Genomic DNA, 12,221 nt, shown 5'->3' on the forward strand with positions numbered 1-12,221 from the left:
TAGACCCGCACACGTTCTTTCTGACATCATGTACTGCAATTCCCGAAGCCCTCTTGAATTGCGTGCTCCTACACCAACTCCGGACTTCTAATCTCGTCTATCTCCTATGGATTCCCTGAGAACTTTTTTATACCCCACTCATTATAATTAGAGTCAATTAAGAATTTGGTCAAATAAGAAACTTAAGTTGAAAAAATGATTTTTATGGGACTTAAATTGTAAGAAAGAGTGTCATACAGGAATTTGGGGATATAATTTCTATTTTTGAGGATTTAAGGACTAAATATAATATTGAATGAAGATTAAGGGGCTTGACTTGCAATGTTCTATAGTTATCCATTTAATTAAGAGATAAATATCAAAATTTCTCATGTTTGAGGCAAAAAATGCATTGAGTTCCAGAGACCCAAATAGAGGTAGAAAACAATGGGAAAAAAAAATGCAAAAAGCATTAGAGAAGAATCGAGAAACATGAGGAAAAAGAGAGAGAAAAGAGGGGAAGAGAAACAACAAATAGAATTGTAAATAAACAGGGAAAGGAGCAGCAACATTGATGTAAACAGGGTCGAATTATGCTTCTCGATTGGGGTTGATTCTTGACTGCAACAAGGTTACACCAAATTGTAGTAGCTCGGGTATATGGATTTTGTTTTCATCATTATGGTTATTGGAAGCAATTAGACCCAAGAAGCAGGGCAAGCCCTAAGGAAGAAGGGAAATGGGTTAATTTGATTATGTGAACAAGAATTTAATCAGAAAATAATTGGAATTTTACGTGATGGGCTGCGCATAATGATGCCCATATATAGCTAAATAAAGGTACTAAGGCAAGAGATGGGTTAGTTCAACAAAGGTAAGTAGGGTTATTATGAATATAGGTCCACCATTGAACATTAGTAAAGGAGTGGAGAAACAACATGACAATATTTGGCTTAAACTTTGGAGACTTATTAAGACATTACTGATGAATTCTACATGAAAGAAATTTAATAACTTATTTTCAATAAAGAAATTACATGGGCAAGATTATGGTGAATTATAATTTAATTTTATGGGGCTAGGTTGTTTTGCTTCATTTTCAAAGTTAAACCAATGCTTCAAATTGTGAAGTATTATATGGACAGAAATTTATATACATTGAATAGAAACAGGAACGAATTGAGTTATGATTCACTGAGTAAAATAAGTTAAAGGAGTTTTGATTATGGATTTGACTAATTGTTATTAATTGGTACCTGCAACAAGAGAGAAAAGAATGGGACTCTGCTTTAAATTCTTCTTTTACCTTTAAACAATAGTAATTATTTTCAATTAGAAAGTGACTGCAATTGGATATTTATTTGGTCCATTGGTTAGGGGGTTGGATTAAATGGTTGCTAATATGAAGAAATGTCACACTTTTCAGGAAATATCGAGGTCAGGACACTTGATGATCGAATTAGTCCTGTGAGTGGAAAAACCCTAAATATTTTCAAATATTGATAAATTAATTATACCAATACATTATGTGCATTTATATGTTTGATTACATGATTATTTTGGAAATATTCTTTCATTTTGATATTTGTGGAATTCAAAGATTAGATATGAAAATATTTGTGATTTGGAATGTGAGACATGTGATATTAAGATCGATCAGAAAAGTACTCGTGATTATATATTTCTTCTAGTTCATAGAGGGGCCTTGGTCGTGTTCTATATTGCACTAAGGGGTCAACTAGGGATGAAGGGGTCATGACCATGTACATATAGTTCACTGAGGGGCCTTGGTCGTGTTCTAGAATTGATTATCAGAAGTTTTTGAGATCCACTTTCGTTCACGGAGGGGGACAAAGGCCCGTGGTGAAAGTGTTTGGCCCGATGGGCGGATTACAGATTTTAGTCAAAGGGTATATTTTTGGTGGATTTTCTAGTACATTTGATGTGAAGAGGTTATAGCATGATTACCAGCTTATGTTTATATCATGACTTGAGATGATATTTTATCGCATTATATGAATGTCTCACATTTTGGCTATAATTATATAATGTTATCTTGTAAGTTATTCAATGATACGAACTCGATTTTCGATAAAGATGTAAAATTGAAAAAATATAATTATTTTTGAATTTCTTCATTCACTGAACTATCAACTCATATATATTCTCGTAGTTTTTCCTACATGTAGCAATTGATTTTTTTTTGCTGGAAGAGCCTAATGATTTCGAATTGAGAGTCACACGACATGTTAAATATTATAACTCATTTTGATGAAGCATGAAATAAATAATTTGGGCCCATCACATTATGTTTTACATAAACATTTGATTTTGTTGCATTTTTTGAAGTAACTCATAGTCAGCATTGGTGACAGATTTGACATCTAGTCAGCATCTATCATAGACGCACGTCACATTTCGGGTCCACTAGGGTAATTCGGAACGGGTCATGTCAACTTCTCGTTCTCCAATGACTGGAGCTCCGATCACCTTCCTTGATCTTCAATCTCGTATAGATCCTCTGGAAGCTTTTGATTTTGGTATTCGAATTTTAGGTTTGATGTTTTTTCAATCGCCAAAGTTGATGAAGAATGGAGTGTATATTTTCTGAAGGATGCAAGTGTTTTCTCTAATGGACAATCCAGGCTCTTTTTGTGAAATGGCATAAATATTTATATATGGGATGTTTTGGATAGTTTGGAATGGTTAAAACTCTCGAAAAATAAAATTTAGGGTTTCAACGGAAAGACTGTCACTCGAGCGACGTCCAGTGAAAGACAGCGACGGTCTTTTGCTCTAGCAAAAGCTTGGTGAGAAGCTAGCCACGTCCTCTCTGCATGTGCCACTTGAGCAGTGTGTTGGAGAGAATCAAGTGAAAATGTGACGGTCCTTTCTTTCTTGCTTTGACATTAAACCGTAGCAGACCAATCACTTTTTACAATATTGCACATGACTCGTCGACTTCAACACTGTTTCAATTTTACCCTTTTTTTTTCACAGAACTACCAATCACAATTAAACCTAACAAAAAGACATTGCTCTTGGCTCAAGTGAACAAGAATAACCTTATATCTTGAAGGAATAACATGACTCGTAATCGGCATGGTCATCCAACACTCATGACTAGCAGAACCATCAAAATGAGAATGTGAATGGATCAATTCATGGACCATATCAACATTGCCATAACGTTTAGAGTAATCATCAAAATGAGATTTATGCTCTATTACTAGGTCTTTTCTTACCAAATGCCAATTCTCTTCACCTATACCTATAATATTAACCACAGCTCGAAAACTACAATTACCATTGAGATCACATCCTTAACACCATGTAAGGTCTCAAACGAATAGAAAATGAATCCAAATAAATCATGGACTTTGATTCACGTGCTCTATACACCTTATATTTTTGCCGAATTGGAGGCTTGCTTGATAGTGTAGGCTGACTTAAAGGCATAATGGAACTATCCAATTGTTGTAATATATTTGTCTTGTCCAGATAGCACCAACTCAAAATATGATGGGTCTCGACGAGTGGATATAGCCGTCTTTGAAGATGGACGACCCTTTGTCTTAGTTTTGATTTGTGACTCAACTAATGATGTAGAACTCGGACTAGCAACCTCTTTCAATTTATGTAGGATTTCTACCTTTACATGATCATTATTATCTTGATAATGTTTATGAATCATCTCAAATAATGATGCACAATTAATCTCAAATTCTAGTCATTGATGTGTCAAACTTGCCTTGAAAAGACCCTAAATGTCTCTTAAGTTTCGCATGTGCAGATTCAGCCTTACCACATGAATAAAACAAGAGTATTGTAATAATATTATAATTTCATATAAGTAAAATTCATGCACCTTTCTCTAACTAATTTAAATAATAATATAAGTATATTTACCTATTAGTTGTCGTGTTTCCAAGGTGCATATATAGATTAGTCCAAATTGCCACAAATTTCTCTTTACATTGAAAAATCCATGAATTCATGACATAATTGATTTTTTGTGAAAACTGTTGAAAATTAGATTCCAAGAGATTGAGATTTTGCTTGTACTCCACTATAGATTTTGATAGTACAAATAAATTCTACATATGCATAAAGCATCCCATTGATCATTGTCTTCAAAATGTGTGTGTGTGTGTGTGTGTTTTTTTTTTTTGCCAACACATGGGCATTATTATATCATCCCATTACACTAGGCATTATTATATCATCTAGTCGACTCTTCAATCTCTCCAAAGCTCATGTGTAATCTTCTTCACGTTCTTTTTTCAAGTATGTAAAAGCAATCAAAAATGTTAAATCAGTAGAAGTGACACCTACCATCTCAAACAACAGCAAGTGATACCTGTTTGTCTTAAATGTGCAATCCATAATTATCACACGAGGAAAAACCTATAACAAATCTACTAAATATGGATGTGCTCAGAACAAATCTCTAACTATATTTGTCTCCTTAGAGGTATGGTGTCACTCTATGTACTTGTCTTTAACAAGCCTATTCATTAGTTGTTGCATTTGTGTCTTTCCAACTTGTTCTTTGAGCCTAAACTTGCATTGTAGACGTGCCTCAATGTGCTAACATTAGTGTCATCATTTTGTTTCAATGTATATAAGATTTCCTTTGATCTCACATGATTCTTTGACATGTCTATCAAAATTGAAGTCTCTTTCTCATTTAGTCTTCCGGCATATGAATATCTTCCAAGGTTCTGTGCAATATCAGATTACGCCTCCCATATCTCACTTTCAATACCCAATAATCATCATTTATCAATTTTTTTCCATTCAAAGCAAACGGACATCAACACTTTTTGGTTCTAGTAGCTCTACGTCTCTTCCACATTTCTTTTTCGTTGTTGGTATTCTTACCCCTATATGAACCATATCTTTCACATGCAAAATCAATTATTGGTTTTCTCCCAACTTGACCTAATTCGGATTTTTTCATCACAACAGCCATGTTATGTCTCTTACTAGTTATTTCAACCCAATCAACCAAGGCCTCTTTACTTGTAAACATCTACATGCCATCAAAATTTGTATATAAATATATGATATTATTAAAAATAAGAATATCAGTGCTTACCATATTTGTAGCAAATATATCTGTATAACCAAAAAATAATTCATTCTAGACATAAGAGTTGTGTGTTGATGTATCCTAACAACCATAAATGTACGCAAACGAGACAAGGCTGAGATTTGATCTATTGGCTACAGATAATAAAATGTGGTTCAAGTTTACTAATTTCAAGGAGAGTTCTATGTTCACATACCTGCAATAATATTACTTGGGATAAGAAATAAGTGGACTTCCTAGATATCCATAATTTTTGCAGCAAATATTTTTTCACTTTCTAAGGACAAAAATCCATGGTTAATATAAAGAAGCTTTGTACACAGCAGCATAGAAACTGTTTATTTTTCTGTCCTATCATCAATATAAATATCCCATAAAATCTGTCTTCAATTGTTTCTTTCTAAACCAATTACCACCAAGAGAAGTCATCTCACATGCAAAACTATAGGTCGTTCCTATAAGTTACTCATTTACATTATCTTTAATTATTTTTAATGATTGAACACCGTATCTTAATACCCTAAGATCACCAGAACCTTTTTAATACCTATCCAGATATATCATAATATTTTTAAAGATAGTATAGTAGTAATTTGCTCCAGCCTCCATATAATTCAAAAACCATTCATGGCTAATTACTGTTTCTCCACAAACTATTATTTACCAAGAACCTTGGGATTTGTAGTTGTTGGACTCGGAGGCGATGCAGGAATTGAGATTTAATGACACAATATGAAATATTTAACGTAGACAAGATTACAACGATAGAAACAAGATTAAAGTAAAGCAATTGACGAGAAAATAGCAGAGGAATCGATGTTTTATTCAAAACAATATAGAAGAATACAAGGAACTGAGCAATAAAGTTTCACCTAAACTGAATGGAGAGCCACATATTTATAGGAACATTCCAAACCCTAAAGATATCATAAAGATGGAAATAGTATAACATTAATGTAGAATAAAGGAAATAATACTTTTCCAATAAAATCACGTGAACATAAGAATCAAAATTTTCGAATAAAATCATGTCTAAATAAAGAAACAATATTTTCCAAAAAATTCCACTCTAATTTGGGACACAAAATCTAACAATCTCCGCTTTAACCCAAATCCCAGTGCAATGAACAAAGCTCCGAAATTTCTCCACTTGAAAAAATATTTTGATTGCATCGAAATAACCTAGCTCCTCAAACAGTAACCAAAACTCTTCATCTCATGAAAAACATCATCTTTTACCCAGCATCCACAAACGACACTTGAACTCTAATCTCAGGTTCCCAAAATTCCAACAAAGAATTAACATTGATCAAACAAGGTCGAAGCACATCCCGTAACAGAATCCATAAAAAATCCTGATAAGAAGGCCCCTTGCTAGAATTGTCACCTTCAAAGATCCCGAAATCTTACAAACATATCTAACATCGTATTTACGTTCAATAAATTCAACCCTCACATTTGAACACAGTTTATCCGTTGAAATTGGTGGCAAAACGGAATCACCAATGCTTTTCGTAGCATTGTTCTGAACCGATTCAGAACTCGTCATTAGAGATACTGTACCAAATTGAATTTTCACCATGGCATAAACTCATCCAGATGTCTCCTAACTAGTTCTGCGCACCCTGCAAGATGTACAAAAAAAAAAAAAAAAAGACCCTTAATCATAAAACATCCCCTTCAATGACAATGCAAAAAAAGTTGTGTACATGTATCATCCTACCTAATTCAAAAACCTTCTCCCAGCAATAATTAACACCACCAGCAAATGCATGTACTCAAATCTATTATTATATAACAATTGTAGTTTCAGTAGTTTAAACGTTTAACAAAGTTCTTCTCCAACAAAATGATATTTCTACTATGTCTACACAACCAAATTTCAACAATTGTGGCTTTTGTCACACAACTTTCTAACTACTATATAGGACCCCCCAATTTGCAGAATTCACACACTTCACTTCATCCTGGCTTTCATTCTTCTCCATTCAGTATTAAAATAATTTTTGCACAAAATCTGAGTCCAATGTTTCATTTAAATATCAACAGATTCGATGGTCTTCATAATGTGATGCATCCTATTACATGAAGTAGAGAGACGAGTGCTAGAGTTTGATAGCACCTGTTAGAAGCATTATCATTTTACAAAAAAAAGAGTCCAACTCTTCTTTTTCAATTTCTTTTACACGGAAAATGTTAGTTTTCAATACATAATTTATGCACCAAATTTACCAACAGATACAAACTTGAAAGAAGATTTAAGTAATTTTGAAAAGAAATCGGGTGAATATGTCATAATAAGTTTACTCGTGGAGGTCATTTTTGAGTGGGATATGAGAGTTGGAAAGGTTAAATTCTTAAAATAAATTTTTGTTTATGTTTGCATCGGCTCCTACCACTACAAAAAAGATTGGGTCCAGCAACCGACAAAATTGGTTGCTAAAGGGTATTTTTGGGTAGGTAAATACCTTCAGTGACCACAATTATAGGTCGCTGGCTGGTCGGTAATACGTCGTTGATGTAGATTTTCAGTGACCAATATAGTATGGTCCTTGAATATACAACATACAGCAACCAATTATTGGTCGCCAAAGGGTTAGTTGATTCATCCTCATGAATGTCGTTTGTAACCCATTGGTTGGTAATGTATATATCTTTAGCGACCAAACTTTGACTGGTAAATGTTAATGTCTTTAGCGACCAACACTTTGCTCGCTAGTAGTGAACATCCAGCGCCCAAATTGTGGTCAGTAAAGGTAAACCTAGTTGATTTGTACACACTTTTGCAACAAATCCTTGGTTGGTGAACATTGATATTAATTTTTAATTAATACCCTACTTTTTATTCCTGCTATTATTTTATTCACTATTTCAATTTTCAAAAACCACAAAGGCAATTGAAATTAACAATTTCGATAATCGAAAACAATATAAATAAAAAAGAAAACATATCGTTGCAGAAATAAAATTGTATTGCACATATTTCAAGTATTAATAGTCGGTACGTAATCCTAAATGACCAATATTTATCCACAAAAAGATGAACTGTAACTTCAACACTAGAATTAACCTATTTACATCAAATTGAGCTATAGAAAGTGTTTAGATAGTAATGTGTAATTGATTAGAGTATTGTCATTTCCCACAACGAGATGGGCTTCCATTGCTTGAGCTTGGAAAAATAGCAAGTGACACATGCTTCGACTTTCTTTTTGATTGCATCTGTATGAGCATTAAAAAAACCAACAATGAGATCAATAAAGAAATGATATCTTACATAACCATTCCCTCTTACACCGACAACGAAGATAAATAAATAATAATAACAGCATTAAGTCCAATCTTATGTGCCAACTTTAAGTGGACTATAACAAACTCCGAAAAATTAAATTTAAGCACAAAATTTAGCCAATCGTTAATTTTTTAACAATACTAGAAATCACCCTATAGATAAAGTTAAAAGCATGTCAAGTAAGTTGTAAAACACCTTTCGTTGATTAGCTGCATATCCAAATGATGTCCAACACAAGTTTTCAAATATGTTTGGCCAAAGTTACCATTAATTTTAATCTGATAGCCTTAATCTAATAGCTAGTGCAGAACATCTCATTTATTTCTAGATTTGTTCACAACTTGACATGCCAAAAGCCATCACATTTTCACAAATTCTAGATTCCCCCATAAGAGTGAAATTATTACTACCCATCATGAAATATAGTTTCTCGATATAATCATCAAAATTGATTTTCATGTACAATGAAAGCACTTATAATCTAAAGAAAAACATATTGAGGAAATACATAAACTTTGTTAATCCAATGACACAGGCAAAAGAAGCAAAAATCATGGAGATACAAAGCAATGAAGATGTTTTAGAGACCATAGAGGGCTGTAACTACAATTAGTGAAAGTATACATAGAAAAAAGGGAAAGAAGTCATAGTTGCATTTCTAGATAATTTAATTTTTTTGTAGTGTACATTTGTAGTAGTATGCTCAATAATTGGGTCTACCAGATACTTTAATTTTTTCAACCAACTCTATATGGAATTTTGAAATCTCATGCTCATCTTTCACAACGAATCATCATAGGCTTCCATGCATCTTTAGTGTAGACAATTCTGGAATGTTCTGCTAGAAGTGGTTTAAAATTAATTAAAAAGTTGGTTAAAACCAAAATGAAAAGGTGTGACTTCCTGTCAACTTGATCCAATGGTCAAATTATAAAAGTAAATAGACCAATTTATTCTACTCGTCAAGTAGATCGTTATAGTATATTTGGATTCTCAAAACCAATTTCAGATGAATGAGAAATTGCGATCCAAAGTTGAAAGAATGAAGTGTTGCAACTTTTCATGAAAAATGCTGAATTTGGGGTGTGACCCTTCACCATCATCCTTTCATCTTCTATATAAAGGACCCATTGGACGTGTATTTGTAGTTCCAATTCATTCCATAATTCATATTATTCATTTCATGTCAAATTACATAAAATACTTTGTAGAAGTGATTATGTCCTGCATCAAAGTCATGTTTATGGCAGAGAGGAAATTCCATTTAAGTTCGTTGGTCAAAGTCATTTGGATGCTCCTATGGCTCGACGTGGTCGTTATATCTTAGGAGATGATTGTCGGAAGACCGTTAGCACCGATGCAAGGTAGATTCATCTTATGGAAAGAATGTCAAACAACTTGCTTCGGCAAAAAATCCATCACTTGCATATTTTTTTCTTCATTTTCTAATTTCTGTTAGTTATGGATTGATTTCAGAAACTGATTAACATTATTTACATATTTGTTCTGTGAGGTTTGATTCAAAGAATTACTAGCTTTTGTTCAAGAGTCGAAAGAGATGAATAAAGATTCATGCTTGGATTTGGTAACTTTTATGTCTTTCTTCTCAAATTCTATTTCGGTAAGTTGAAATTACATTTCGATTGCACACAAATAAATGACATCTTTTGTGAATATAATTTGTACATTATTGGTGTTATTCCCAACAATCTTAAGATGATTTTTTTGTTTGTTGTGCATAAAAAAATTCTATTGAATATTATACTAACGTTGATTAATGATAGTAGCCTTAATTAATTATATGAAATTAAATGAAATGACTTATGCAAAATTATATTTGCATAAGAGTATGAAACAATGTGGTTCGTCCTAGTTATTTGAAGTGGGAATTGTTTATCCAATTATTGGAATATGAAATTATTTATAGAGGACAAACGGTGTCTATAATTGGCGGTGGTGCCAGTTATTCTTGAAAATAATGATTTTAAAACTTCATTCACTTGGAAAGGATAAAAACTATGTTATGCAAGATTGTGCAAAATATTATGAAATATTCTAATATAAATATAAATGAAAAGGTGTCTTTTAATATGAATAATCATGACTTTTTGTATGATATTTTTCAATGGGTGTGTCTCTTTATAGAGATTAATTCAAAAGGTGTGGCCTTTTGTAGGGTTTTGTCTCTTGAGAACACAACTTTTCAACATATGGTTGATTCGTTCGTTCAAGTTTGAATATGGTGAATAAGGTGAATATTTACCTTATTATTTGACATGAAATGAAACAATCATGTGAAATGTTACAAATGTGATGATAAGTTACATATATTTAGAGAAGTTGCAATTCTTGTGAATCAAGATGCTTAGCCCTCTTCACGATTGAAATTGACTTTAATCGTGAGACCAAGTAAAGTGGTTTATGATTGAAAAGCATTGTTGAGCTATATGATGGCCTTGATTTAATTTGAATGATCAAATTAAAATGATTGGATTGAAGTACGTTATATGTAACATTAATTAAAATAAATTGTGAGTCAATGACCACTATTTTGAAAGTACTTAGACTTTTATGAAGCACTCGATACAGATATTATCTAAGAAATTAATGAATTGAACTATGAAAGAGTTGTTGAATTCTGAGTTCAATAGTAATCCAAAGATGTGGGGGGTTATCATAAATGCCCGTGAACTTGAATGAAAAGTTCAAAACTTGTGGATGCAACATTATTAGATAGTATATGTATTTGTAATTGAGGAATTATGGGGGTAACTCAGTTTAATAGTTACATTTGCTTCTATCTAATAATCATAGAAAGATATCGAAGAACGTGGAAAGATAGAAAACCCTTATATTAATTATAAGGATGATATACACTAAGTGTAAAGTAGATTAAATGGGTGGAAGCCAATTGGGGCAGTGGTTTGGACATGCAAGAACTGTAATGTTTCAACTATGATATTGAATACCTGTGATTCTGAAATCCACTAGTAAACATGGTTGAATTTAATTAAGCCTTAGATAGAGCTAATAAGAAGCATGTAGCTTCATGAAAGGATTTTTTGGTGGTGACAATTTGTATCTATTAAATGAAATCGATCGTTGGCTAGCAATATTTGATAAGATACTAAGTCACATATAATGGTAGGCCTAGACGTATAAGTCATAGACATAATACCTCAAGCAGTTGATCTCAATGGTGTAAACTCATGGTACCTTTAAGAGATTTACCGACAGATTCAGTATACTGCATATCGAAAGGAATGGGATTGAAATCTACTACATTAGAGTCCTTGTAATGGTAACCCTACCTTGTTGACTAGAGATCCCTAAATCTTGGTTCAAGGGGACAACTAAGTTATGAGGATTCCATAAAACACTAAGGAAAATAATTTCCTAACTCATTCCTATGATATTAAAGTGTTTTCAGCAGAGTTGTAAGAAGTTAAGATAATCTTTTAATGATTCTTATATCTTGATTAAGTCAAGTGGAGTAGGACATAATACTCTTAATAGGAGGTCACTTACGTGAGTGTGAAGTGGGGCCGCTTCAATGAGAATTATTCGAGGCTTGAATTCTCTACACACTCGCAGAACCAAGAAGGGTTTAGGGCCAGAATGAACCAAGTCATGAGAACCATGAATAGTTTCGAGAAGACATTGTGTGACTATCGTTGTCTTGGCTTACACTAAAGGTGAGGTTCAAGACATCACGTTTACCAATTAGTCGAGTAAGTCCAATGATATTTTACTAAGGGAGGTTTAAGGTCAAAAGTTATCATCCCTGATGCAGTGTTTTTGCACTCTCTCTATTAGTGTCTGCATTATCATTTTCATAAGTATACTCGAATTTCC

General features: G+C 32.9%; 1 long non-coding RNA gene across 1 annotated transcript; it reads left to right on the forward strand.

The window, feature by feature from the left end:
- The first annotated feature begins 388 nt into the window (after window positions 1-388).
- LOC111390385 lies at window positions 389-3,786 on the forward strand. The gene is made up of 3 exons (XR_002701911.1): window positions 389-635; window positions 1,406-1,446; window positions 3,481-3,786. It is a non-coding gene; the product is annotated as an uncharacterized LOC111390385 (long non-coding RNA).
- Window positions 3,787-12,221: the final 8,435 nt, after the last annotated feature.

The sequence above is a fragment of the Olea europaea genome, unplaced genomic scaffold (genome assembly GCF_002742605.1).
Source record: "Olea europaea var. sylvestris unplaced genomic scaffold, O_europaea_v1 scaffold680, whole genome shotgun sequence".
In the NCBI taxonomy this organism is placed as follows: domain Eukaryota; kingdom Viridiplantae; phylum Streptophyta; class Magnoliopsida; order Lamiales; family Oleaceae; genus Olea; species Olea europaea.